The sequence below is a fragment of the Zalophus californianus genome, chromosome 4, assembly GCF_009762305.2.
Source record: "Zalophus californianus isolate mZalCal1 chromosome 4, mZalCal1.pri.v2, whole genome shotgun sequence".
Taxonomy (NCBI): Eukaryota; Metazoa; Chordata; class Mammalia; order Carnivora; family Otariidae; genus Zalophus; species Zalophus californianus.
In genome coordinates, this window is record NC_045598.1 from 74,239,161 (window position 1) to 74,266,675 (window position 27,515).

General features: G+C 38.9%; 1 pseudogene; it reads left to right on the forward strand.

Moving 5' to 3' along the window:
- The first annotated feature begins 1,710 nt into the window (after nucleotides 1-1,710).
- Nucleotides 1,711-26,718, forward strand: LOC113908620 (annotated as a pseudogene).
- The last annotated feature ends 797 nt before the right edge of the window (nucleotides 26,719-27,515 follow it).

Sequence of the window (27,515 nt, forward strand, 5' to 3'; positions counted from 1 at the left end):
AGAAATTCTCTTTTAGTAATCCAGACACATGGCAATGAATGATTTATACACACACACACACACACACACACACACACACACACACACACTAGAAGGTTTTCTTTACAGTTCCATCACATAACTAACAATTTAAATGAGTTGGATTTGAACACTCACAAGATAATAAGAAAACATTTGGAATACTGACCATTCAGTGGCCATCTATGCTGTAGGGTCAAAAAAGTATTTTTGGAACAATGATTTTTATTGTTACTTGCTATTGCATGGCATAAGGTCTTTGTGTGAGGATATAAAAGAGTTCCTCCCCAATGAAGGTATTTTACATTCAGTGATACCCAAATCCATAACCTTAATCGTGTGGTTTAAAGAAATAATGTACCATAACACAGGCTTGAGACACTCAGCTCTGAACAATTAAATGAGATTGATAAAAATCAACACCAGATAAACACCCTTTTGACAATAGGCCTCATCATGTGATGCTTGAGAGAAACCGAGTTGCAAATAATAAAAAGATATAAAAAATGCTGTGAAAGATTTCAATTTAACACAGAAATAAATATTACAACTATGTGTTTAAACAACTAATCAGGAATTTGGTCATTCTTTTATTTCATTACTAGTACAGAGCCTAAGACATAACAAATGGCCCCAAAACCATTTGCCAGGAATATACATTTGCATGCTGATATCTTATGATTCACAGTTTGTCGTTACTTGTGCAAACTCCCTGCTCATTTTCTTCTTCCAGTCTTACCTATTTTAGTGCTCCCTGACACACTCTTGCTTCCTCTGATGACTGGCAAAGGAACTACTAATACTGGTGGTAATAATAATAATAATAATAATAAATAATAATAATAATAAATACCCCATGTCTGCATAATGTTTTATAGCTGTCAATGTTTTAGCTACTTATATTTCAGCTTAACTCTAATAAGAAAACTGTGAGGAAGAAAGGATCATTATACTGAATATAGGGATAAAGGGACCAAAACTCATGGAAGTCATTTGCCCCAGTTCCCACAGCTTGTGAGTAACATAGTCAAAGCATGTATCCAAGCCTACTGAGTCCAAATTCAGTTCTCTTTCCATGTTTCCATTCTAAGTTGGGGAAGAGCTGAAAATCAAATAACTCTATTTGGATGATTTCTGAACTGAATTTCAGCTCTTCATCAATCATTGTGGTTAAAGGTGTGATAGACCACAGGTAAACAGCAGGCACTTAATCGTTTGTTCATCTACTTACACAACAAACAATTCTTTAGTGTCTCATATTTGCCAAGCATATAAAATCACTTGGCAGTGGGGCACCTGGTTAACACAGTCGGTTAAGCATCTGCCCTTAGTTCAGGTCATGATCCCAGGGTTCTGGGATTGAGCCCTGTGTCAGGCTTCCTGCTCAGGGGGAAGCCTGCTTCTCCCCCTCCCTCACCCCTCTCCCCTGCTTGTGCTCTCTCTCTATCTTGCTTGCTCTCTCTCTCTAAAATAAATAAATAAAATCTTTAAAAAAATCACTTGGCAGGTTCAATTGTCCTTAAGCACTTAGGGTATTTACGTTATAAGGATACAACTTAGATTGGTATATTTTTAACCTTTTAGGATAATTTTCAGAAGGAAATCAGCAGGATAACAACTTTTTAATAATCTGGTTCAAGTTTGCACTCAGACCGTAAGAGGTGGAGGGTGGGGAAGGACACCACATGGAGAATGAAAGGCTGTTGTAGTAAAGACCGTGGTGCGCAACGGAGATGCCACAGTCCTCCCCACACCACTCCCAAGACTGATGCACTCATTGACCCCATTGCTAAGAATAATGGCAACAGACAACTTGATGTTGAGTGCTTCAATAGGCGCTGCCCTTTGTTGACCAGGGCCGACAGTAAGAGATTCCATTATAAAACCAGACCCCTTGATAGCAGATGGGATGATAAGACACCAAAATAATAAAGGCGGTGGAAGATAATCACCAAAAAGTAAGGTGGACACAGAAGCAAGATTGGAATGGCAGCCTGGAGGGTTTGATGACCCACAGACCCACAATAGACATGATTATTAGAACATAATATTGCTAGGGGCAAGATAGATGAGCCACCAAGAAAGGTACTACTCAATCTGTACAATCAAAAAAACAAACAAAAAATCAGAGACAGGTGATTGGGAGGCTGATGGCATGTAAAAAGTCCCAATCCCAACCATGAGAGACGACGGACTCTGAAAAACAAACTGAGGGTTCTAGAGGGGAGGGGGTGGGGGGATGAGTTAGCCTGGTGGTGGGTATTAAAGAGGGCACGCTCTGCATAGAGCACTGGGTGTTATACACAAACAATGAATCATGGAACACTACATCAAAAACTAATGATGTAATGTATGGTGATTAACATAACAATAAAAATTTTTTTAAAAAGTCCCAATCCCTTGCCCAATTTCTGAACCTGAGCCAGGTACAGGGTATTATCAAATATTTTGAAGATTCTTGGATCCAGGCTCCAGGTTGACATTTATACCAAGGACCCAAGGCATCATTCACAACGACCTATTAGAGTTGGGGTGTCTGAAGACCAGGTAATTTAAAAAAGGAAAAGGAAGTTCAATTCACAGAAGGTCTACTGGGTTCATAGACCCATCAGTAGGTCCTCTAATTGAAAGAAACTTTCGTGGCGGTTGGTGCAACCCCAAACTGGTTTCTTGGCCAGCCAAAATCGTAAACCAAAAAAACATTACATCCTGAGGGAACTGGCAGAAGTTGGTACCATGTTTAAAGACCTACAGGACTTAAGGAGGGTGGTCCCCACCATATCTCTATTTAATTGGCAAGTCTGCTTCCTGCAAAATCAGATGGATCCTGGAGGCTTAACAGTAGACCACCACAAACTCAACCAAGCAGTCTCAATTGTAGTTACCGTACCAAGCATGTATCTTTGCTAGAACAGATTAGCACAGCCTCAGGCATATGCAGCCACTGACCTGGCTTATGCATTCTTTCCCATCTCTATGAGAGGCCATTCTCACAACAGTGAACATTCACAGTCTTGCCCTGGGGGCTATGCTAACTCTCTTGCCCTATATCAGAAAGTGATCCGAAGGGACCTGGATCATCTGGGCATGCTGCAGAACATCACATTTGGCCTGCCATATCAATGATGAGTAAATTGGGCTGGAATATTGAGAAGCAGCAGTATGTTGGAAGCTTTAGTAATAAACATAACCCTCAGGTTGGTAAAGATGAACCCTACAGAGACTAAGAGATCTGCAATGGTCAGTAAAATGTTGGAGGCCCAGTAGTCTGGAAGAATGCCAGGACATCCTCTCAAAATAAAGAAGAAATAATTGCATCTCATACCTCCCACCACAAAGAAGAGAGCAAAATGTCTGAAAGGCATTTTTGAAGGCCTGGAAAAAGCATATTCCACACTTGCACTATTGTTCTGACCCATATACCAGGAAACAGGAAAGGTTGCCAGCTTTGAGTGCGTCCCAGAGCTGCCAAAGTGTGTGCAGCAGGTCCAGATCATGGTACAAGGAGTCTTACCACTTGGGCCAGAGGATGCAACAGATCTTGTGGGTTTACAGGTATCCGGTAGAGGGGCAGGAAGAGACGCTATATGGAGTTTACAACAGACTCCAATATGAGGATCACAATGAAGAATCCTAGGATTCTGAAGCAAAGCCACACCACTAGCCGTGGACAATTAGACACCTTTCAAAAAAACAAAAAACACAGCTCTTAGTGTGCTACAGGGCCTTGGTGAAATGGAATGCCTGACAGTAGGACAATAGTAACCACACTGTCAGGAAGGTCCACCATGAGCTGGACTCTGTCCAGCTGCAACAGTGGGAGCTGTGGTTCACTCTACTAACCTTCCTCTTGAAAGTTTCCACCCATGAAAAGAGGCCCACCAAAACCCTGAAAGAGCTATCTCTAGAACTTCTACAAGGCAAATGGACCTGAGTGGCACAAGGAATGGACTTCAACTTGCATTCAATGACTGGTCAAAGAAGGTATAAAAGCTCAAGCCCCTTGGCTCACAGCCATTTTAGATCCAGAATTCCCTGTAGGGTCAGCTGAGGTCTGGTTTTGACATCAGAGCTTTCATTTTCCTTCTTCCCCATCCTGCATTCTTCACTCCCCTACAGGTGTTAACCCAAGAATGCTCCCCAGTAAACGTTCTGCATGCTAATCTCAGAATTTTCTTCCCAGGGAATCTGACTTGGAACAGCTGTACTTAGAGTGGCAATCTTTCCTTGATATACTCCCTTTAACAAGAAAACCTTTTTTTTTATATTATGGCACTTAAGGAGAGTCTTGAAAATCAAAACTCACCTAGCTACCCCTAATGAGTCAAGCCACAATTCAAGAATTTAACCTTTCTAGTTATCTTTACAAAACTAAAGTTAAAATTAAAAAGTCATCTAGAACATACAAACACTTTATGTTTTTGTAGCTCTTTATTTAAACACATTTTTCATTACTTTATAAACATATTTTCCCATTCTATGAAATCAACATCATTGCTACATTTCCATAGCTTTCTTCTTTCATAAAAATATAAAACCAAAGCCTTTTATTTCATTCAGCCTCTAAATCTTTCTACTGGGCAACAACTACAAATGCCTAAAACTCTATTTGTCAAAATACCAATCCACTAGAGCTAATGGTAAAAGCAGACATTAAACAAATAATGACATAAATAATCATTTGAATAACAATTGTGATAAGTGATCTAAAAAAAAAGTCAAGTTATTGTATGGACATGCAACAGAAGGCCCTAACATAGCCTGAGATACCTGGGTTTGTTTCCTTGAGGCTATGGTATCTAAACTGATCCAAAGAATGGATAAGATCAGCAAGATGGAAGCATGTACAGCAGAGACAAGAGAATTAGATATAATAGAATTTCAAGATGAGTGGAGGAGCTGAATGTCTTCCTTGGTGCTTCTTTCTTAGCCCTTCATAGTATATTTCAAATTACTGAACACTTAGGCTTAAGGGGTCTCATAAAACTAGTGACAGAGTATTCTTCAGTCTTTGGCCCCATGTGCAAAATGATATGAGTCACCATTTCCTTTGAAAACACAGGAAATGTCCCCATCTTCTTGGGTTTTACAATATTGCCGCCACAGACCACTTTGACCATGTTATAGTTTTGCAACCACAGGCTTTAATTGCTTAATAGCAGAGCCCATTGTCTATACTCTAGTAGTTTAAATGCCAAGGAACAAAGAATGTACATTATACAGATGTGGAGATGTTCCATCACATTTGCATAAAAGCAGAATTCCATCCCACCCCCTCTATACGCTGTTTCTTACGGACAAGAATCACACAAAAACCAGGTCTTACCCATCCCTGTATCACCAGCACTTAGCACAGTACCTGACACATAGATGCTACATTTAATGAATCAATTAAATCAAAGCTTTAATAATAGTCATCTGTATTAATTCATACACTGAAATAATAACAGTGATTGAACATGGCAGGAATCTTTTATCAACTCCAAAATTTAAAGAATCTATAAAATACTTTTTAAACTTAAGCTAAATTTACAATTTAAAAAAAAACCTCCATGCAATAATTTGTGGTTAACTCTTGCTTTTGTGTATGAGTAGTAACAGATACAAGAAATAGATAATGCTTTCTCCTGAAATCAATCTCTTGAAATGAATCTAAGCTAAGATAATCTAGCCCGTTGATTCCTTAGCAGAGATTTCAGTAAAGAACTCCTGGCAAACGTTCAGCATCAAGTTATGCTAGTGGAGGCCTAGAATACCTGGATGATATTTCAGCTCCTCACCAGCCTGTCCATCACTCCACTGTCAGATGACAGGTGCGTGTCTCCTGAAAGTGCCACAACACCTTTAAACCAGCACTTTCTCATTTTTGTTAAAGTATGGAAACAACAGCTGCATGATTTCAATCCTTGTCCTGTCATCACATTCTCAGCAGGTTACTTGGGGGCCCAAGTGGCATTTTGTACTGCTATACATATTTCAGCCCAGTGCAATTCTCCTTTTTAGTGACTGCATAATATAAAAAAGTACCACAGAAGGTATCGGTATGACATTATGATTAAAGGAGTTTTTATTTTAAGAGACAAGAGAAAAATCACCACAAAAGTGAATACAAACTTTCTTGAGAACAAAACGAAAAGTAATCATGACAATGAAAGCATGGTGTATTGAAGATGACTTCGGGCAGGACAATTCCACAGAGGAAAAAAAATCCTATATTAAAATTAACCCTAAATGTGTGTGTCCTTCAAATCAATTATTAACAAGTGATCTAGTAAGCAAGCAAGGTCAATTTCTTGCTCTCATGGCTCTTCGGATAGACTGTGAAACATCTTAAAAGTTAAATGATGTTTTAGACCATAGTTCCACGAATGTGTACTAGCACTAAAATCATGGATGGGAAAAATGCAAGCATAGACGTTACCATGGGTGGTCTGTGCCCTATTTAACAAAACAACTAATAAATAATATTTCTCTCACTCACTCAACTATAGAATTATACATAATAATATGTATAATGTATTTACATACATGTGTAGTATATACATACTGATTTAATAATAAATGCACAACTTGAAAACATATTGAAAATTGATTTAGGGCTTTCTGTTTCAAAACTTTAGCATAACATACTTTTAAGACTGGGGCACTTACTGTCACACAGGAATACTTACTGAAACACACATTTTTAACACCAAGGCAGAGCAGACAGCTTCGATTAGGAAACCTAGAGGATATTTCATTTGATTGCACCAAAAGATGAAAAGGCAAGACAGAAAACGGGATGAAACAATTTCAGATGCTTTCAATGCATTTATCAAATCAGAATGAACTGCTTTTGACTGTGGGTGTAATAAGTCAGAAGGTATTCACTAAACCAAAAGGCAAGAACTTCTGTTCCACTGTGACTAATTCAACTTAATGAAATTATTAAAAAAAAAAAACTACACATATGAGATATAAGAAGAAAAGGGTAGATGATAGAAAGGCAAGCAGCAGCTAGTATATTTCATGAGAAGACAATGGCCACAATTTTGAACTGATTAATGTTAGAATTTCTGCCTGACCTTGAATTTGACAAAACTCAATATAAAGGCCAAGCTTATAAAAGGACTTCAATTATAAGAGGTTATCTAAAAAGTGCTTAAACTGGTTTTCCCAAGATGAAATACTAACAGAAGTTTGTATTTATTTCGTAAACAACCATGTTAACCTTGCTATTTACACTGCCAATGACATCTTCCCAAGACTATAGAATCCTTACTCTATAAATCTTTATAGATAAGCAGCTCATTCCTTGTTTGTCAAAGTGTGGTAGGAAGTTGTACCAAGAAAATAATATAGAAATGAATCAAGTACAATATTGTATATTATAAAAACAAAATATGTTATAGCACATGCCATATACTTTGTAATAATCCCTTATTTCCTAGAAACAAAATTGACATCATAGTAACCAACACTTAAACCTCTGAAAATGGTCTTAAGAACTAATAAAAAATAACAGTATTAATAATCCCTTGCATGTGTTTATTGCTTTAGAGTTTACAAACCTCTTTGGCCAGTGTTCTGTGAGTTGATCTTTACAATGGCCCTGTGAGACAGGTAAGGCGTCTAAGACTTAGAGAGGTGACTTGATTTGTCCAAGGTCATATGGCTAGTAAGAGGCAATCTTAGAATTCAAACAGAGTCAGTTTTTTCCAGGACAACTGAACTATTTCTCTGAAGTTATTGCATCTCCTATTGGATAGGAGATATGCAAAAAGAGAATTTTGCAATGCCAACACTCATAAGGTTTTATGTGATCTATTATAAAGACACAGAAGACCACAATTCTTTCAGCATTTAATATTTCCTCAAATTATCTTCTATAGATTTAAGGTTTCAACCAAGCAATATTGCATAGAATTTCTTATAGAGTAGGAGCCTTCTTATCAAACATAATCAGGGCCAGTATTAAGTTGTTAATCGAAGAAACCAGTGAAAGTACGAAATCATTAAAAGATAATAAATACCTTAAATATTTTATTTTGTTAAAACATATAAATGTTTTACATGTTTTATATAAAACATGATATAAAATTTTTATTCACCAATATATTAAAATGTAGAACTAAAGACTTTTGTTTGCGAATGGGCCCAGCGATTGTCATCCTACATACCTGTCTTATAACAACCCCATCTATAATTTATTTCATACAATTTTCAGTTTCAATTTATTCAATTTGAAGCAAGAACTTAATTAGTTAAGGAGAAACCTGATTTGCCTGGCCTCAAAGTATTTCGCCTGAGAAAGATATTAATTAGAAAGGGAAGTATAGAAACTTTACTGAAATCCAGCAGACACCACCTTAACCAAGTGATAACATCACCAGCAATAATATATCAACATCATGAACCCTTTGATATGATGTGCTGAGAATGGCAGAATATCACTTCTGTGGTATTTTTGCCCAAAATGCATAACTCATTCCATTCTTAGAAAACATGAGACAAACCCAAATTGAAGGGCATTCTATGAAATAACTGATCGGTTCTTCTTAAAGGACAGATTATAGAACAGTTATAGATTGGAGAAGATCAAGAAGAAATAACAGCTAAATGCAATGTGGGATCCTGGATTGCATGCTGGAACAGAAAAAAGGAAATTAGTGGAAAACCTGGTAAAATTTAAATAAAGTCTGTAGTTTAGTTAGTAGCGTTGTGCCAACGTTAACGTCCTAACTTTGTAGATTGTACTATGGTTATATGAAAGTAACACTTTAGAAGGAGCTGGTAAAGGGTATACGGGAATTCTATGTACTATTATTATAAACTTGTAAGTCCAAAACCAACACACAAAAACATGTGCAAAGCCATCTGATGGCATACCAATAAGAAGGCAGCCAAAACTCCAGGAGAGGAAAGAAGCACTGTGGGCAAAGAATAGGAAACAAACAGCCAGCATTAAAGACAGAGAAAAGAGGTTCTGACTCAGTAGTTAATCAAAGAAATGAAACTTAAAACAACGAGACATTTTTGTCTTCATATTGGCACATTAGCTTTACGTATAAAATTCAATGTTTCATGTGTACTGTTCAGTATGTGAAGATATGGTGAGAAAGGCAGTCACAACAACTACAGGTGAGCATGCAAATTGGTAAAAACTTTTCTGAGAGAAGATTTTAAAATTTAATTGTGCATATCCTGTGGCCCAGCATTTCCATTTCCTAAGATTTTATTTTGAAGAAATAAATGTCAAGAATACAAAAGATGTTCATTGCAGTGTTATTTATAATCATGAGAATTTTTAAACAACCTAAATGCTCATCAATAGGAAAAAGATTAAATTATTACAATGTACCATATAATAGACTATTTTAAAATATTTTAACTAAATTTTAAATATCTAGATTTATATTCATTGACATAAAGAGATATCCATGAAGTATTATTATGTGAAATATGGTTATAAAAGAACATTTATTATAATCATCAATTATAGTACAATTTACAGTATAAAACATTTATAGTATGTATGAATACAAAGAAAATGCGAGCATGTATATGTGTGTGTGTGTGTATGCATATACACACACACACACATATATATATGTACGTATATATACCTGGTTTCTTTTCGTTTTTTCTTTCGTCATTGTATCTTTTATATTTTCTATAATCAACATGTGTTCATCTTGCAATACAATTTTTTTAATTCATGGCCCACCCAATTACTTTTTAAGGATCCCCGTTTGTGTGAGGAGGCTCACTATCTCCATTCAGGGAAGGGATGGAAAGCCATCTAGGGGATGTGCCTGCACTTGCAGGAACCAGCACTAGGTGGTACACTGTTTCTCTAGCAGCTATTCAAGACTTTTTAAGATTTTATTTATTTATTTTTTTAAGTAATCTCTACACCCAATGTGGGGCTCAAACCTACAACCCCAAGATCAAGAGTTGCATGGTCTACCAAATGAGCCAGCCAGGTGTCCCCAGGACATTTTAATTTAAGGTTGTTCTACGTACATAGTGCTGTGATACAACCCCGGAGAAAATAACCCAGTTCCGTATTTTTTCTTTCATTTAAAATTTCTTTTACCTTCTTCCAAATCACTATTAACTTAACAGTCAATTAAATTCACTTACAGTAAGTACTCCATTGCCTTACAGTAGGCACTCGAGAATTTATTGTTGGGATAATAATACATAATTTAAAATGGAAACGACAGATACGTCAAAAATTGAAGAGTTTCTTCACATCATTTTGTCATCTTTCTAAACAAAGTTGAACTGGTTTCATGGAGGCCTTTAAAATGGTACTCTGCCTTGTGAATCCAAGGAGAGGATCAGCATTTCCTAAATGTATTTCAATTCCTCTTTTTTATAAAGCATCTTTGAAGCAATGACATTCCAAGGAATACAGTTTGGGAAATCCTGTCCTCAACACTTGTCTGTCTTGTTTAATGTAGTCACCCTAGCGTCAACCCAGCTGAAGTTTCAATCTTCCTCACTCCTTGTTGTGGACTTCATCTTGGCTGCATTCGTATTCCCCACAGCTATCACGTCCCGTACTGGCATTGACCATTATGTTGCCAGCCAGGTGCTGAAGTCTGTCAAATACAAACTCTCTGTACCTAAAACACTTCTCTCCGACTGTCACTTGGCTCCTTGCAGGTGCTGATTAAGTAGATCCCTTTCCTATTGATACCTGCTTTCCAATCTAAACTAAACTCTGTTTAAAAGCAAAAACATGCCTACTCCCCAGCGTCTAGTTCATGTGAGATAATAAAATCTCATTTCTCTGGAATGCCTATGAAGTAGAGCTAAGTAAGTTGAGGTACCACTCATCAAGGCACACATTGAAAATGTTCTCATTATCTGAAGAAAAGAAAAAGTCAACCAGGAAGATAGCATCCTATCTTCTACATAGTGAGTGCTAGTCTTATCACTACTAAGTAATGGTTTGCAGAAGCAATTATTATTGCCTAGGTACTCGTGTGTCTCTTTCACTGGACTGTGAGCTTGTTGGGAACAGGAAATATGAGTGGCTCATCTCAGTTCCCCCAATAACTAGCATGGCATCTAGAACATTGCAGGCCTTATTAGATATTTGAAGAATGAATAAAGTAACAAATGAGTAAATGAGTGCATAGAGTGATGTTTGTTAATAAATTTTTAAGGAGCAGCTTAGTTCTAATAATACCAAAATTAAAAATCTGTATAAATATATGCTAACATTAAAATGGCTTTCTCATTCATTCATTCGTTCATCCATTCATTCAAAAAATGCTTATTATGTTCATATTGTATTTCAGACACTGGGCTAAGGATACAAAGATGAATAAGAATTAATTCCGCCTTCAAGAAGTACACAGTGTAGTGAATAGAAATAACTTGCATTTATCAAATGCTTCTTCAAATACTTTTATTTTTGATATTCATAATAATCCAATGAGGCTATTATCTTCCATAACTGCATTTTAAATCTTTTAAAAGTCATATGTAGGTACAAAAGAAACCTTATAAAAATATGTAAGGCAAAAGGCATAACGACATAAAAGTTTCTTTGTAGACACCACCCAATTTAAGAACAAGAATATTTAGGTCTTCTCTGTCCCCTTTCACTTCCCCTAAGAGGAAATGCAATCCTGAATTTTCTCTTTATCTTTGCCTTATTTTTATTTATACTTAACCATGTTTGTTTTATTAAGAAGTATATTATGTAGTTTTGCATGGTTTTGTACTTTGTTCAAGTGGAAACATACTGGAAACTTACTATTTCCGCTCAGCGTTATACATTTTGCCTTGTACATGTAAGTCTTAACCCACGTAGATCTGATTTTTTTATATGTGGTGCAAGATAGGGTTCCAATTTCATCTTTTCGCATTCAGATAACCAATTGTTCCAGTATCATATATTGAAAGGTTTATGTTTTTCTAAGCAATTTGCAGTGTCATCTCAGTCATAAATAAAATTTCCATTTTTGTATTGGTCTGTTTTGGGGCTCTCTTTGCTCTTTCATTGGCCAGCCTGCATAGCTCTGCACCTAATCCCAGGCCATCTGAAGAAATAGAGCTTTATAATAAGTTTCTAATTTCTGATAAGGAAGTTTTTCCATCCTGTTCTTCTTCATTAGGAATGCCTTGTTTATTCGTAATCATCTGCTCTTGCATATAAATTTTAAACTCAGTTTGCCATATCTCCTTTTACATGTAATTGAGTTGAACCTCTAAGTAGCTCACAGTGAATTGTGGTGATGCCAAAATTTGAACCAATTCCAGGGCTCTTTCTATGTAATACTCAGCATTCAGAGAACTACTCTTAAATATTCCTACCAAAAAATAAGCTCATAAAGCTACTTCAGAATGTTATCATGCAACTAACTCATCAGGAGACCCATCAAAATGCAGTATTCTTTAGAGTAAGAGGTTCCATGGCCCATTCTGAGGTTCTTTAATGGCTAGTATGGCAAGACTGCTAGATGTTTATTCAACATCCATGAATTCTCCCATTGTTCCTTACTGACAGATCATTTATTTTGTTGGACAATGAGGGCAACATGCCCAGCTAATGAAAACTCAATTCCCTGGCCTCCATTGCAGATAGTCGTATACATGGACAGAGGTATCCGTATGTCAGGGTTTCTGGCCAAGGAGATGTAAGCAGGTGTTTGAAGGCAGGAAAAAGAAAAGACCATTAAAGAAGAGGGGACAGACTCAGCTGGCATGCCCTCTCTGCCCTTTGTGCTCTGTTTAGTTTCTCCTTCACGCACGCTGAAGTGCAGGCCTGATGGCAAGTACCACAGCAGCCACCTGCATTTGACCACAAAGGAAAGGCTAAGAGGAAGCAAGAATCTTAGAGACCTGATGTCCTTGAGCCTCTGTACCACCCCTACCTTCCTCCAGATCTTTTGTTCTATGAAAGAAAAATAAACCCCTGTCTGACTTAAGCCACTAACGCTTGGGTTCTTTTTATTATACATAGCCAAAGGTAATCCCTACTTGATGAAAGAGTAATCAAGTTGTACATTTACTCAAAATTATATCTGCTTACTCTTATCTCTTCCATAGTATATAGTAGAGAGCTTTAAGGATTCATCAGCCCATTGTATCAAAGCTCTTTTCCAGAACACAAAGAAGGCTCCACCTACAGGCACTCCTACTACGCAGCGTTCATGCTCAGATGGGTTAGCCACCTACTGAAGTGAGAATATATGCCCCACGTAAACTGCCACTGCTATTCCCTTTCAATTTCTCATGTGCTGCGGTTCGACATATATGACTATTTTAGTAAGCACATATCAACAGTTCCAATACTTTTCAAAAAATCTGTAGACCTTAGAGGTAGGCAGAATGGTAGAAAGCATTTAGTCTAACTTCCCTTACAAAGCATGGGAGCACAGATGCCTGTCATTCTACAGACACTGACCATCTGGCAAGGCATCATGCTAAAGGATGTAAGGGAGTCAGATATTAAGATATAGTTCCTATTCGGAAAAACTTTGTAATAAATGTAATAAAGAAAACAGACTTACTTGAAGCTTTAGCCTTCTGGGGCTAGGACTCAAATACTTGGGATAAGAGATTGAGTGCCAAGGTCAATGGGAACCTGTTTGTTTCTACCATTGTGCTGGTAAAAAAAAGAACTGTGGCAACATTTTGCTCATCTCAGATGTCAGAGAGTACCTATTTCCTTGACTTTATATACAAGATCTCTGTTCTCTTTTATCCCTATTTGCCTTATTTTGCATGAGTACTCCCTCCCCCCAATTCAACCTGTCAGTCCTTTTGAAAAAAGAGCATAAACTAATTTATGTGATATAGTAGAAAGACCATTTGTTTTTTAATCACAAATATTGGTTTCATGACTCATTAGCTGTGTGATCTTTAGCAAGTCATTTAACCTCTCTGAACTCCATGTTTTCCCCCACAGCCTGAGGTTAAAGCCACTTACCATGAAGTGTTCTTGTGAGGGTCAAATGACAAAAATGTGAATTCAACAAAAAACAATTCATTGTGAGTCTATTATGAACAAGCACTACTCAAAATACAGAGAGCAGAAACAACAAAAAGACAGTCCCTACACACATTTAATTAGAATATAGTGGCTGAAAAAGATACAGAAAATAGTGTCAATAGTGAAAGTGTTCATAAGAAAAAGTAGGGTGTGTAATTATCATTATAATTGAAGATAGGCCATTAGGAGGTTAGGCGGTACCTCTTCAATGGCTCAGCAGAGAGGAGCATCATCTAAGCAAAGTCCTGAATGAACTGAGGGAGTAAAATTGCAGATATCTGGAGGAAGGCAGTTTCTTTTTTTTTTTTTTTTTTAAGATTTTATTTACTTGACAGAGAGAGAGGGAACACAAGCAGGGGGAGTGGGAGAGGGAGAGGCAGGCTTCCCGTGGAGCAGGGGGACATGATTCCAGGGTCCTGGGATCTTGACCTGAGCCGAAGGCAGACGCTTAACAACTGAGCCACCCAGGCGCCCCTGGAGGAAGGCAGTTTCAAACCAAGAGACCAAGAAATACAAAGGCCTAGAGGCTGGAATGTGTTCCGGCCCGTCAAGTACCCAGTAGGTAACCAGAACGTGAGTTCCTCTGCAGCAGTGATATTTCCAGCCACCAAAGCTGTGCCACCTCTCATCTCCTTTATTCTAGATTCTGTGGAGCATGTCACAAGCTCCCTCTTTCTTCTAGATTCCCATAACACACTCTCTCTCTTTCCTTCTACTTTTAGCCCAAAGCTAGATTCTCCCATGCTTGAAGTGTCCTCTTTTTAAGTTAACATGTCCTGAGAGCTAAATATGTGTCAAGCACTTTGCTAAATAGTTTGTGTATCTGATTTGATTCTCACGGAAATCCTACCATATAATTATTATCGTGCTCCAAATGTGGAAACAGCTTTGAGAGGTTAATATGGTCAAGCTCGAATGGCTAATGAGAGGCTGGGATAGACCTGGAACCCAAGCAATCTTATATTATGGCTAACAGATTCCTCACTATCCTCTGTCCCTCCCTTGTTAATTAAAGAAGGACCCCACAAGCCTATTGATGAATAGGTTCAATAATCTCTTTCAGGGAAAATCAATTTTCCTAAAGGGATGATTCCCAACGCCAACCTTCCAGAACTTCTAGATGTTCATATTCATTCATTCATTCAACAATTGTTGAGCACCAATTATATGCAAGGATTATGCTACATTCTGGGTATACAGCTAGGACTAAAAAAAAAAAAAAAAAACCTCTGTCTAATAAGTTAAAGGGATATCAAGACCCTGAAAATGAAATTTATTTGCTTTGTTTTAAGAGCACATGATGTCACACAAATAGAATAACAAAATAATTATAAATAAACCATTACTACCAGGATATCTCAGTTGCAAAGAGAGGTTAAAAATCCCCTCTCTGAAGAAGAGGCAAAGTCTAAAGCAGTCTGCCTTTGTCATAATCAGGGCCTATTTACCATCCCCATGAGAATTCTCTCTACAATAGATTTCCAGGTATCCTATCCTAAGAATTAAGAGGCATTAGGTCCAAATGTGTTATTTATTAAAGGTTTCTGTCTATGTGCATTTTTACTACTTGGAGGTTGAGAGGCTACAAACTAAATTTCCAAAACCATAAAAACTTAAAATGCTACTGTCTTACAGAGAAATTACTCCTTCATTTCCTGCCTCCTTCACCCTTATTGGAGCTTTACCTTTCCCCTTTCCTCTGTGCATACTGGGTTCTATGTGCCCATGTGAGTGAGTGGCTAGCAACCACCAAGACTCTATTGATGCAATCTTACACTTCATAGAGGATTAAGTCCTGTCCTTCGACTACAGACTGCAGGCTGGCAAAACCGAGAAGCATTCAGAATATTGTACTCTGTAAAGGAGCAATGAATTTTATGAAGTTTAAGTGATCTCTAATGACTTTGGGGGAGAAAATCCCAGCTACCACAATTAGCATTGTAGGACAGAATTTTCTGGGATGACAGAAACATTCTGTGTCCGTACTGTTCAATACAGTAGCCACTAACAATGGCAGTAGAGTGTTTGAAATGTGGCTAGTGTGACTGAGGAACTGAATTTTTATCCCATTTAATTTTAATTAATTTAAATTTTAAAGCCCGCACTTGGCTGGTGGCTCTCATACTGGTCAGTGCAGACACATCAGAGAAAGACTTCATTATTTTTAAATATACTTAATGGCATTAAGACTGCTAAATTTCTAAACTATTTTTTTTTCATAAAACAGTAATTTCATAATCTCGTCTTGGGGCTTCTACTACTAATAAAAAGGTGGCAGTAATTTGATTTCTTGTAAAATTACATTTTCTTCTTGAATGACAATTGCAGATTTTATAGCTTGTTCATTAATGCCACAGAATTAAATGCCCTACTTTAAAGTGTTTACATTTACCAGTGCAAGATTTAGGGGGCGCACAGAATTTAGTATTCAAGATGAGACTCCACCTAAAAAGCAGAAGAAAAGCATTTCAGTCCATCAATGAATGAATGGCTAAACAAAATGTAGACTATACATACAATAGAATATTATTCACCCTTAAAAAGGAAGGACATCCTGACACATGCTACAGTGTGGATGAACCTTGAAGACATTATGCTGAGGGAAATAAGCCAGTCATAAAAGGGCCATATGATTCCACATATAGGAGGTCCCTAGATTCATAAAGACAGAAAGTAAAATGGTGGTTGCCAAGGACTGGATTGAAAGAGTGATGGGTAGTTATTGTTCAATGGCTACAGAGTTTCCATTGGGGAGATGCAAAACTCTGGCGATGGATGGTGGTGATGACTGAGCAACAGTGTGAATGTAATTAATGTACACTTAAAAATGGTTAAAATGATAAATCTTATGCATATTTTATCACAATAAAACTTTTTAAATAATTCTAAAATATAAAAAGCATTTCAGATGATGAACTCTTGCAGAGAGAATCACACATTACAATGTGTGATTACCCCTCAGTCTGACTAAAGCTTGTGAAGAAAAAGAACTAGATTCAGCAAATACTAGACAATCCAAGATTCCTGACAACTCAAGCATCCCGCTGAACTTGAGAGTGTGTGACTGAAGAACTTCTACATTTTGTCTCAGAAAAATCTTCACCACTTAAGACTGACCTACACAAATATTGAGTTGCCTGAGTACACACCACTGGCAGCACCTGGTAGCAGAAAGATTCTGATCTAACTTAAGAACTTCCCATGAAAGAACGCACAAAGTATACAATTCACAAATTGTTAATGTGGAGGAGGAGAGAGTTGTCACCATAGCACCTGTTAGATCATGTAAGTAAGGGTCATGTCAGAGGTGCTCACAGTGTAACCCTAAGACCCAGAACATACCTTTATGTGGCAGACATTCAAGAAATGTATTGATTGAATAAATAAGTGAAAATAATGAATGTTTGAAATGTATGACTGAATCAACGAATAGCAAAGTGTTCCAGTTTGAGCCTAAACTGGATCTTCACATGTTTGGGCTGGTCAGGAAAACTTAGGTGATATTATACATGAAATCCCTTTACATATGAAACTGAGAAATAGTTCTGGGAAATAATTCTGCTAAGTGTTAAACATATAAGCTTGATTTAATAACAATGTTTCAGTCATCAGAATGGAAGAATGATTTTGAGAACATCAAGATTTGTGTTACTCAGAATTGTCTTCCATTCCAACAGTCACAATCTTTCTGTGAGTCCTAAGAAGAGAAGAAGCCAAGTCGAAAAGTCAGATTTACTGAAATGTCTATAACATCATCAAGTCCAAAGACTGGGGGTGGGAAGAGATTTACAATGCAGTAGGATGGCTGGTACCTTTCTTTAGTTGATGCCAATGGCTTCAACAGTAATGGCAGGCATAAGGGTGCACAAATAGCTTTGGAGAGAAAGCTTTGAGAGTTACTAGAATTTGCATATGACACAGACTTCAGTGCCCTCAAAATAGACATCAGTGAAAATATTATTTGTAAGACACAGGCATATAATTTCATGCATTTCAAGTTCCCATTGTCACAGTCTGAAAGAATGTTCACAATTAAGAAAGAGTTTCAGAAATATTTCAAGGAATTTTTGTGGATTCTTAGAAGTGGATAAAGGCAAAAGTTCAATAATTATTCTCCATTATCATATCGTGCCCCTCGATTGATGTTAACAGAAAATGGCATATTTCCACTTGAACACTGACAGGGAATGTCAGTGATCCAATTTTGATGGCACATAGCCATCAAGGAAAAAAGAAAAGGACCACACTTCCCTGTTTCCCTTGCAGTTATGAATGACCATATAACTCAGTTCTACCCAAAGAATGTGAGCAGAAGTAAAATATGCACCCCCAGGGAATATTTGGCAAACCTAGAGTTATTTTGGTTGTCACATCTGGGGGCAGGGGGGTGGGGGAAGGTGCTACTGGCATCTAGTGGGTAGAGGCCAGGGATGTTGCTAAACATCCTACAACGCACAGGACATCCTCCCTTCCAACAAAGAATAATCTTGCCCAAAATGTCAATAATGCCAATGTTGAGAAACTCTGAATTAAAGGGGAGAGACATATCCTTCCCTTCTTTACCACTGTCAGGTTGGCATTGGGACATAATAGCGATCCATGTTGGACCATAGGGATGGAAGCCACATGCTGGAGATGACAAAGCAAGTCAGGAGCCTGCTCCTTTAGAGTTCTGCAGTGCAGAGGCACCACAGCATCTCAGACTTTAAATGAGAGTGGAAGTAACCTTCATTCTTCTTTAATATACTGTTATTTTGAGACCCTATTTCACATACCTGAGGCTATATTCTAACAAATACAGAAGATAAATTTTACTGAGAGTCCTTTCAGGTGGAATGCCAAAAAAGAAGAAGAAACTCACGGGAGCAAAAATCTTTTCTTTGTTATTTAGCGTCTAGTAGCAGAACTCTCTTTGGGGAAATCGTCCCATTCCCAATTCTCTGCCAGCTCCATCGGGTGGGAATGATCCCGCTCATCACCTGCATGGAGGACTTTGATTAACGTAAGTGAAATCTCACAACCCCAGCTCCCTGGCCATGGTGATTATCTCTGAGAAAGATAAGCTTTCACTGTTCACTGGATTTTGTAGCTGAAAATATGCAGCTCAGGAATGCTGCCACCATCTCGTCTTGGTAAAGAAGCAGCTCAAAGATGAAGCTGGCACACAAAGGAATAAAAAATTGAGAGGTGATAAGAAAACCATCATTTGATCCCCCAGATCAAACTGTGTCTATGACAAGTCCTACCTCTGGCCCTTTAAATATATAAACCAATCAAGTGAAGTTTACACAAATTTGGGTTAGGTATTCTGTTCCCTTGCAACTGAAAGTTTCCTAAAAGATATAGAAAGGTTTATGGTAGAAAAAATTCTGATAGGGTGCCTGGGTGGCTCAGATGGTTAGGCGTCTGCCTTCAGCTCAGGTTATGTTCCCAGAGTACTGGGATCGAGTTCCACATCGGGCTCCCTGCTCCTTGGGAGCCTGCTTCTCCCTCTGCCTCTCTCTCTCTCATGAATAAATAAATAAATAAATAATCTTTATTAAAAAAAAAAGAAAAAATTCTGATAAGAGAGGGTTCCCTGGGGCGCCTGGGTGGCTCAGTCATTAAGCGTCTGCCTTCGGCTCAGGTCATGATCTTGGGCTCTTGGGATGGAGCACCACATCGGGTTCCCTGCTTGGCCAGGAAGCCTGCTTCTCCCTCTCCCACTCCCCGTGCTTGTGTTCCTGCTCTCGCTGTGTCTCTCTCTGTCAAATAAATAAATAAAATCTTAAAAAAAGAGAGAGAGAGAGAGAGAGAAGTTTCCCTTTTGATTTCACTCAAGGGTTAGGACATCATCTGCAAAGTTTCCTGTGGCAGGAAAACAATTACAACAGATGTTTTGCTGCTGCCTGGTGTATATTTACCAGCGGAAGTGTGTGTGAAGAGATTGGAATCATTAATTTTCTTGGTGTGATATACATCTCTTAGACTTAAGAAATAGCACTGCTACCTTCACACGGAACAGACTGGCTTCTCTTCACCATACCTAACCACACACATATTCAAATAATCAGAGGGACTGTTTTCCTGTGCTTTGTCATCCTTGTGATTAATCGTTGGTCAAGACTGGAGATGTTTAGCAAGTATTCTGACTATGTTTACTCAATTTCCCTAGGAATCATGAACTGTCAGCCCCAGGTAAACGGAAGTTTGTATTCGGGTTTCTTAAACTTCCACTTCATTTGCCTTTTTCTTATTTCGCAGTTCCAGGTTTCCAGCCATTGCCTAGGACCCTGTTTTGTGCTCCACTAGCTGTCAACTTCAAGGGAACGCTAGGAAACAATTCATGCTTTCAAGACTCAACTACTCTAATGATAGGATTTTAGGAAGGAGCCATGGCAGTTAATCTTGGCAATGTTTTCAGACTAGAAGACTTGATCCATCAAATGAGACAAAGAATATGCTTTTTGTCCATGATAAGAGTTTGAGTAGCCTTGCTATCCTGTATTGTTAAAGGTAGTAGTCAGCCCGTGAGGTTGTTCTTGATCTTCATGTGTAGCAGTGGTCATGTTGCTCCTGATACTAGTATGTGGAGACCACTGTTACCCCAGGCCTAGCCTGTATTTGCTTTAGCAGCTGTGACGTAATAGCTGGGGAACCTAAGGAAAGGTTACTAGCCTCTCTGCAACCCAGTTTCCTCCTCTTCAGAATGAGAAGAGATGGGAAGATTTTTTTTTTTATTGAGTCCTCTGACAATTGCAGGATTTCAATTCCAAGTGTCATGCCTTAAAAACCGGAAGCTTTAGAGTCTTAGCAATCTACATTCCAGAGGTAGGGGAAAGAAAAAAAAAAACAGACAGAGAGCTGCCAGGAGTAGTACAATTCAATCTAAGACTTGAGGCCAAAGAACAGCTGCAAATGGATAAACCGCACACCTTTCACACATCAGATATTCTACGGAACTAGCTACTACACTGTTCATAAATAATTCAAATGAAGATTTCTCACCTGGCAGAGCAGCTACCTTGAAATTTTTGTTGAACTACACTCACTCTTACCTCAGGGCCTTTGCACATTGTGTTCTTTCTACTTGGAACATTCTATCACCTCTCTTTGTCCTGCTATTACGCATACCTCCCATGATGCTTAACAACATTTCCCATATTATTTTCTCATGAGAGCTAAAAGATCAGCTCTCAATCTAGACATCATTTTTGTGGAAAACCTTCCCCAACCACAACCCTCCTTGATCCAACCATCCCACAGTTCCCTTCTCAAGTATAGCCTTTATCAATCTGAAATTAATTTGTCTACCTACTATTTACACAAGAGTATAAGTTCCTTGAGGCACAGGGATCATAACCGTTATATGCAAACATTAAGTACTTGATAAATACTTGTTGAAAGAAGGAGGGTAAGATGGTTGGTTGAATAGTGGGAAGGATGAATAGATTAGTACAGTGAATCTCCTCATTCTTGCTCTTTGCAAATTTAAAAGATGACAGGCCCACCTACTATTGGAAAGCTTTTTTCATGTTCAAAGTATTTTCACACCTATTACTTTATCTTACCTTTCTTTTTTTTATTTAAATTCAATTAGCCAACATGTACATCCTTAGTTTCAGATGTAGAGTTCAGTAATTCATCAGTTGCATATTAATATCCAGTGCTCATCACATCTCGTGCCCTCAACGCCCATCCCCCAATTACCCCATCCCCCCACCCACCTCTCCTCTAGCAGTGAGAAAGAAAACAAGGGAAGATCTCTCTTGTAAAATATAAGTGTAGTATACCATCCTTGGTGCCTCAGGCACCATGGCTTCTTCCCTCACTCTCAAGGAGGAAGAAAAGCACCCCCTGGACTTAATACTGCCCACTTCAAATTTCCCCACCAGTGTCTCAGGAAACCAATGAGCAAACTAACGTGTCTTCTTACTCCTGTGAACCTCTAGATCTCAAACTCCTCTTCAAACAATGATGAAGTGTCTCTCTGCTTGGTGCCGAGACCGTCAATACAATCACTTCACTATGACAGATGATCCTATCTACTCAAGGAAGCTCATATATGTTGACCACGTTGGATTCAGCTGCCTCTGCCTTTTGTAAGGCCTATATATATTCCCCAACTGACCAATATTGACACATAGGTAGGGACATCTCCACGCCCCTATTCAGCAGGAGGAGGTTACAGAAGATAAGACCTTCCTCCTTCCCCGACCTTAAAGAATTAAGGTCAAAATTGTTCAGGGGAGAAATGATGAGGGAGCAGAAGGCAAACTGAGGACAAAGCACAAGCTGACACCTGGCAAACCCCCTCCCCACTCCTGGGTGGGATATGTGTGACATTCCTCCAGGAAACTTCCAACTATCTTAATGTGAATGCTTTTCTAGAGGGAAAAACAACCTTAGCTTGATAATCGCAAGGCCTCCAGTATCCTGAGGGTCTTCTTTAGTTTATGAAAGTCCTTTTGGACACCTCCCTTTTTCTTTATCTCCCTCAACCCCATAGTTTAAATCAGCCATTCCTCACAACCCCAGTGCAATAGCTCTTTCTGCCCACAGGTCCTGTTCCCGGGCTTTAATAAAACCATCTTTTTGCACCAAAAATAAAAATAATAATAATAATAAAATGTGAGTGTAGGGACACCTGGCTGGCTCCTTCAGAAGAGCATGTGGCTCTTGTTGGGTGTGGAAATTATTAAAAATAAAAATCTTCTAAAAAATAAATAAAATAATAAAAAAAAAATAAAATGTGGGTATAAAGATTGTTTAAAAAGAGAATGCAGAGAGTTTAAAATGACTTAAGAAAATATAGCTGTATATATGGAAGTCTGGGTTTGTGAACTCCAACTCTGTATTTGTTTTGTTAATCCACATCCCTCAAGTCTTTGAAGCTCAGGGACTCTAGCACTAAGGAAAGCCACTGAGAAACCCAAGTAGTGTGACTCTCCACATACAACATAAAGTTATTCTACTGCCATCTTAAAATCTTCAATCATTTGCATTAGTAAAAATGAAGATATATTCAATGATGTTATCAAGAAAATAAACTAGGTTAATTGAATATAACCTACCTGTAAACGTACATGATTGCTTGGACGGCACACAATGGCCGTGTGTTTTGCATATTGTTGTTTTCTATGGGAATGTGGATTGCAGCTTTGATTAATTGTACTAATTCTCAGACTCAGACTGAGAACTATGTAATTCTTAGGCCCCTTTCATGTCTTCTATATGCCTTCTTTGGAGGTTTCGAAAATGACTTTCAAAAACTGAAATTAGTTTTCTTCCTAATCCCCTAGAGACCAATGCAGTGAATTTCATCATGCCAGGATGATTAAAAATGCTAAAATGAGTCATGATATAATTAGGAATTTCTTTGTTCAAATCAAGCCCTATGAACTACATCTAACACTGGTTCCATTTATAAAAGCAGTCCATCCTTCTTGATGCTGAAGATGAATTTTGGTAAGGGGACATTAAAAATATTATAACTTTAGGTATATTTATTAGTCAGTCAAATTTTTCTTGTTTTTTGGGGGGGGGTTGGTTTTTTTAAGGTAAATGGAGGTAAAGTATCCCAGGTGATTTGGCAGCTTATACAAAACATAGTAGGAGAGAACAAAAAAAATTATGAGAACTGTAGGGAAGCCAGTATAGCTGAAACACAGGTGACAAAAGGAAGAAACTTTTACTGTCTTAGCAGCTGGTAGAACAATTTCTCCAGGAGGATAACACCATTATTTTCAAGAAAAATTTTAACAAACTACTTGGATGAGAGGTAAGACCCCAAGGGACATATTCAAGCTAAAAATGATGGCACTAAGCAAGAATGAAATCTCAAAATAGAAGGACACTTTGTTTTGTTGAACCCTTGGATGGAGTTGGGAATGCACATTTATAAACAGGAACTGGGGCAAAGCCAAATCATTCAGGATAATAAAGAGATAAGTGTAAAGAGCTTGGTGCAGGGACACAAGAAGAGGGCGTATAGATCCAGGAAGGCTGTATACCTTGGAGGAAAAATAGAGACAAAGGGAAAAAAAATCCTAGGAGTGTTAGAGCGGAGAAGGAACTTAGGGGAAGAAATGTCAAATAGTGAGTTGGGGGGTTGTTGCTATACCACACATGCTAGAAGAGCCCTTTCATCTTCTCTGTGAATTCTGTGTTTCTTAGCAAGACTTTTGTAGAAGTGGGCTCAAGATGGAGAATGTGAAGATATGCAAAAGCTCTATGTCCATTTGGGTGTAAAATAAAAACAAGGGTTGCTTTCGTAGAGGAGACAGCTGGCATCTGGGCTTATATGCAGTGTAAGGGGAATGTGAGAAGGGATGAGCCTGAAAGAAGAAGCAGGATGATTTCATGACAGGTCATGTGCACCATTTTAAAACGTATGCAACTTGGGGTGCCAGTGTGGCTCAGGTGGTTAAGCATCCAACTCTTGATCTCAGCTCAGGTCTTGATCTCAGGGTTGTGAGTTCAGGCCCTGCGCTGGGCTCCATGCTGGGCATGGAGCCTACTTAAAAAAAAAAAAAAAAATATATATATATATATATATATATATATATATATATACCCCTTATCTTAGGACAAATAAAGAACAGTTACAAAGATTTAAGAAGAAAAATGATACAATCAGGGTTATAGTTTAAAAAGATGACTCTAGCAGCAATTCAGAGAATGGGTTGGAGGAAGCAATGGTAGAGGCAAAGGAGAGTTGAAAAGCTTTGCAGCAATCGAGGCAAGATACGTTAATGACCTATGAGGGTTCGAGTAACAGTGAAGATGAGGAGAACTGGACAATCTAGACACATTAAAAAGTTAGAATCAGTAGGTCTTGATGATTGATTGGATGTAGGCAAAAGGATTATCAACCTTACGGTTTGCCCAGGACTAAAGAGGTTCCCAAGACATAAGACTTTTAGTTTCAAAATTAAGAATGTTCCAGGCAAGCCATTCCAGTTTTTACAGACCTATGGGGGTACCATGGATATGGAATTTTTCCCACTAACACCAAGAAAGCCCTGGGAAAATGGGAATGAATTTGTCACCCTAATGGGGTTGAAGTTGTAGGTGAGTGAGGGTGGCACCTAATTTCTGGTGCCACTGGTATCTCCAGTCACTGAGACTGGCAAGGCAGGAAAAGAAACAGATTCAGGTGGGAAGAAAATGTTGAGTTTTATTTTTGGACATGTCCAGCTTCAGGGGTTTATAGAATACCAAAGAAGAAATGTCTAGTAGACAATTAGCTCCTTTTAAGAATCTGGTACTTGACAGGTTCTCTTACAATGATCCCCTAAGAGTCGTGCTGTAAGAAGCAATGAACTCTCCTCTTCCTCTCCACCATCTGCTTGGCTGCCACAAAGCAGCAACCATGTGTGAATGCATTTCCATCCATGTTGACCAGGCTGGTGTCTAGATTGGCAATGCCTGCTGGAAGCTCTATCACCTGGAACATGGCATTCAGCCCAAAGGCCAGATGCCAAGTGACAAGACCATTAGGGAAGGAGATGACTCCTTCAACCTCTTCTTCAGTGAGACAGGTGCTGGGAAGCATGTGCCCAAAGCCACATTTGTAGACCTGGAACCCACGGTCATTGATGAAGTTCACACTGGCCCCTACCCCCAGCTCTTCCACCCTGAGCAACTCATCACAGGGAAGGAAGATACCGCCAACAACTATGCCAGAGAGCACTACACCATTGGCAAGGAGATCATTGACCTTGTCTTGAACTGAATTTGGAAACTGGCTGACAAGTGCATAGGTCTGCAGGGCTTCTTGGTTTTCCACAGCTTTGGAGCGGGAACTGGTTCCAGGCTCACCTCCCTGCTGATGGAACATCTCTCTGTCAATTATGGCAAGAAGTCTAAGCTGGAATTCTCCATTTACCCAGGCCTCCAAGTTTCCACAGTTGTAATCGAGCCCTAAAATTCCACCCTCACTACCCATACCACCTTGGGGCACTCTGATTGTGCCTTCACAGTAGACACTGAGGCCATCTATGACGTCTATCGTAGAAACATTGGTATTGAACGCCAACCTACACTAACCTAAATAGGCTGATAGGTCAAATTGTATCCTCCATCACTGCTGCTCTCAGATTTGAGAGAGCCCTAAATGTTGATCTGACAGAATTCCAGACCAACCTGGTGCCCTATCCTTGTATCCACTTCCCTCTGGCCACCTGTGCGTCGTCTCTGCTGAGAAAGCCTACCGTGAACAGCTTTCTGTAGCAGAGATCGCCAATACACGCTGTTGAGCCAGCCAACCAGATGGTGAAATGTGACCCTTGCCACGGTAAATACATGTCTTCTGCCTGTTGTACCATGGCAATGTGGTTCCCAAAGATATCAATGCTGCCATTGCCACCAGCAAGACCAAGTGTACCATCCAGTTTGTGGACCAGTGCCCCACTGGCTTCAGAGTTGGCATTAATTACCAGCCTCCCACTGTGGTACCTGATGGAGACCTGGCCAAAGTACAGCGAGCTGGGCGCATGCTGAGCAACACCACAGCCATCGCTGAGGCCTGGGCTCACCTGGACCACAAGTTTCACCTGATGTATGCCAAACGTGCCTTGGTTCACTGTTATGTGGGTGAGGGCATGGAGGAAGGAGAATTTTTTGAAGCCCACGAGGACATGGCTGCCCTTGAAAAGGATTATGAGGAAGCTGGTATGGATTCTGTTGAAGGAGAGGGTGAAGAAGAAGGAGAAGAACACTAAAGTTAAAAGTGTCACAGATGTGCTGCTTTTACAGGGAAGCTTGTTCTGTTTTGAATATTGAAAAGTTGCACTCTGTTAATTTGTGGATAGCTGTGTACACTCTCATATACAATTACTGACCTATGCTTTAAAACACAATGCTTTGTTACAGACCCAAGCTGTCCATTTCTCTGATGGGCATGAATAAAGTATTCCCCTTGTCTTAAATGAATAAAAGGAAAAAAGAAAAAGAGAAAATTAGATTTATTTTTTTTTAAGATTTTATTTATTTGACAGAGAGAGACACAGCAAGAGAGGGAACACAAGCAGGGGGAGTGGGAGAGGGAGAAGCAGGCTTCCCGCGGAGCAGGGAGCCCAATGTGGGGCTTGATCCCAGGACCCTGGGATCATGACCTGAGCTGAAGGCAGACGCTTAACGACTGAGCCACCCGGGCACCCTGAGAGAAAATTAGATTTAAAATATGGCTTGGAAGTTATTGGTATATAGATGGCACCTGAAGCTATGTAAATAAGTAAGACTGCCCAGGGATGGTTTATACCAGAGAAGAGGAGAGGAGCGGGAAGGGAAGTGAGGATAGAACCCTGGGAAACAGCAATAGTTACAAGATATATAAAGGTGACTGAGATGTAGCAGCTATAATGGCAAGATAAACATTAAGAGTACATTGTCTAGAATTCAGGGCAAGACAATGCTGGAAGGATGTGAGGTCAATGTCAAGTGCTGCACACAGATCAGGTAAGATAAAGCCTGAAAATTATCCTTTGGATTTAACAACATGGTCATTATTGATCTCGGT